Raw genomic sequence first — 2947 nt, 5'->3', positions numbered from 1 at the left:
CTGTCTCCACAAATTTCCAACTGTAAGAGATCCTGGTTCGCTATAATCTCTAACCCTATCAACAGTTCATTCAAAGTGTCCATAAGCATTACGTAAAACACAGCATATTCCCGAATCTGACCCCCCATGCGAAATTGAAAAACTGTCGAACCTCAATATTTTGAATTTATTTCGGCGCAAAACATGTACACTTGATCAAGACCTCCCCTCCCAGATTTGCTAGACAATTGTCCAACTGTTCAAAAACATCGTATTGGGTTTCAGACTCTTCGGACAAGGGTGTTAAAGGCTGGTTTATAGGTGTCTGGGTGGCCGAATTAAACCTAGGGCTCTCGTTCTGTACACTGAGCTCAAGACCTTCCCCTCCAGATTTGCTAGACATTTGTCCAACTGTTCAAAAACATCGTATTGGGTTTCAGACTCTTCGGACAAGGGTGTTAAAGGCTGTCTTAAGGTGTCTGTGGGGCGAATTAAACCTAGGGTCTCGCTTCACTGGTAATTAGAGATATGATTGTTTCGGGAATCTGTGATAACATGTTTTCATCGGAAGGCCCTGACTCATTCATACGTGTAATAATGTCTATAGTTTGGCGGGGAATCTGTGATAATAGATTTTCATCTATCGTCATTATGTCAATTATCCCYGAATCATTCATATGGTTAATTATATCTTGGAGCTCTGTAGGGATCCGGGCTAAGAGGTTTTCAATTGTCTCGCTTAGGTCTATAGGGGGCGCCATTTGTCTAATTAAGGATGTGTGTTCGTGGTGTTTACATGTGTGTTTTTTAACGGCGGTATTTGCTTGTTTTAACCCTAATGTTTTTTAACATACGGGGAAGCTCGCTACGCCAGAATGACACATCCTGACTGTATTGATGCTCTAGGAGAATACACATTCGCCTTTGTAGTAGAGCCTTTCGTGATTTTAAACACAGGGTAAAAGCTTTGAAAAACCTGGCTTGGTCTATTTCAGAATCGGCTGTTGCCCCCACAGAATTGCTGGGTTCAAGAAGGTTGGCCGCTTCACAGAACATCAAATCGTCTACCACAGATATGCCATTTAAAACGTTGAAATCATCAGGTTTCACTGTTTTCTTGACTGGTGTCTTTGAAACCTCCTCGGGTTCTCGATGGGTAGCTTCTTCGATGTCTTTATAAGCCGGGGAGGAGTCTGAAATAAAAATACGTACAAAAATAGGTTATTAACCCTAAAATATGTTAGATAAAAATGTCAAATACATTTCAGAGATAAGCCTATATATTAACAATACATTAATTAAATACCTCGGCTTTTTTGACGAGGGCTGTTCTGAAGAAGCTCTGGAACCAGGGGATGATGTCTTTGGTCAACCTGTATTACAGCATCTGCCGGTTCGGTAGATGGTGAGCCTGAAAAAACAATATTCGTCCTTGTTTTAACATATTCAGGCATAAAAGTTTATAAATATTAAAATATAGATATAAATAATAATAATATATAATTGATTCATACCTTGTCCTTGAAACGAGGTCTCGTGAATACCGGCCAAGTAGAATTGTTCGGGTGAAGCGGAACTGTGGATCTGAGCACTAATTGTCCGTTGGTGTTTAGAAATATGGGGGACACCGGTTTCCTGTCCCAGGGGAGTTGACCTGCCGTTTAAATCCTGTGTTCGCGGCTTGTGTGTAAAAACATCCTGGGCGTACGGTAGAATTGTCTCGTAGTCATATGCTTCGCAGAAACCGTTCAGGCTACATATGGCATCCTTTAACCTTCTAGGCTTTAGGTCCTCTGTAAACAYATAAAATAACTTTTAATATAAGATGCCAACACTTTTTGTTTTTAAGGTATAAATATTTTTATGTATGGAATTCTTGGACTCACGTTTACAATTCAGGGTTGGCGTTTGGATGTCTGCAATTTGTTCCGGCGGTTCGAGCTCAGTTATACCTCTGAGTATCTGCGTGAATGCTTCAGAATCTATAAAACATTCAACAATATTAAAGCTATAAGCACTTTAGCTAATATTGCCTTGTTATAAGTTAAGCATACTGGCCCTAATGATTGTTTAATATTTCTATAACATACCACCAACAACCTAATCTAATATAAATATATATTTATTTCAAGAACTCACCTTCCGATAGATCCATTAGGAGGTTTTCCCAGATTATCTTTTTAACGGTTCAGTCCGATAACTATTCAGGGGGGATGCTGTAGGGTAAATTTGTAGCGGAGCTCAAAACGTGGCTAACAGTGGCCCGTTTTCTAGAGCTTTTGTACCCCACGACCTAGAGAAAGCACTGAATGATTTTTGACAGAGCATTGTGGTTGTCGTTTTTTTCGGGCTATACCCCGCCCAAGATATATTTGACACCTAAGGTATTTTTTTCAAACACATGGTATTGGGGGTGTCTAAACATTAGGATCCTTTTGGATATTCTAAAATCTCCGGGGTGCTAGCCCCTAGATGCTGGTGGTCTCGACATCGCTGGGATGAATGATTTTTTAGCCCCCCTAAAAAATAGTTTTTGAAAGGCCTTTGTGATTAGGAGTCGTAAGACACAATATTATTGTTGGGGGGGTAGGCATCTGTTTTGCAGGATAGTGTAAACCTTGGTTTCAAACGACCCCCGGCATAGAGCGAGAGAGAGAGAGCCTTGAGCGCAGATGCATGTGGGTCGTTTGAACACACACCCCGCCCCCTTTTTCTCTGTTTTTGAAACACACACACACAGCCACTACAGAACACTACCTCACGCACATACGCGCGCACATGGCTTTTTCCGTAAGTTTTTTTCTCAGGGACAGACTGCGCTAAGAGTGAACAAACGCGAGATTTATAACGTGGTGAGATTCGGCTTTTAAAAACCCTTTATTTCATTCAAAATATTTAGTACATACATTTTATAGCCTTACATTATTAAGGTATTTTACGATGCCTTTCTTACAGATCCAGGGGGCTT

General features: G+C 40.6%; 1 long non-coding RNA gene across 1 annotated transcript in view; it reads right to left on the bottom strand.

Annotated features, from left to right (window-relative positions):
- LOC139028886 (uncharacterized) overlaps positions 1–2037 on the bottom strand; it is a 14150-nt gene extending 12113 nt beyond the window's left edge. Inside the window, exons 1-2 of the long non-coding RNA XR_011481102.1 lie at positions 1866–2037; positions 1494–1772 (exon numbers count right to left, since the gene is read on the bottom strand). This is a non-coding gene — a long non-coding RNA (uncharacterized lncRNA). The remainder of the gene's footprint in view (positions 1–1493; positions 1773–1865) is intronic.
- Positions 2038–2947: the final 910 nt, after the last annotated feature.

This window comes from Salvelinus sp. IW2-2015, linkage group LG15 (assembly GCF_002910315.2).
Source record: "Salvelinus sp. IW2-2015 linkage group LG15, ASM291031v2, whole genome shotgun sequence".
NCBI lineage: Eukaryota > Metazoa > Chordata > Actinopteri > Salmoniformes > Salmonidae > Salvelinus > Salvelinus sp. IW2-2015.
The sequence above is the reverse complement of the archived record's forward strand: the minus strand, read 5'-3'. Positions and strand labels throughout refer to the sequence as shown.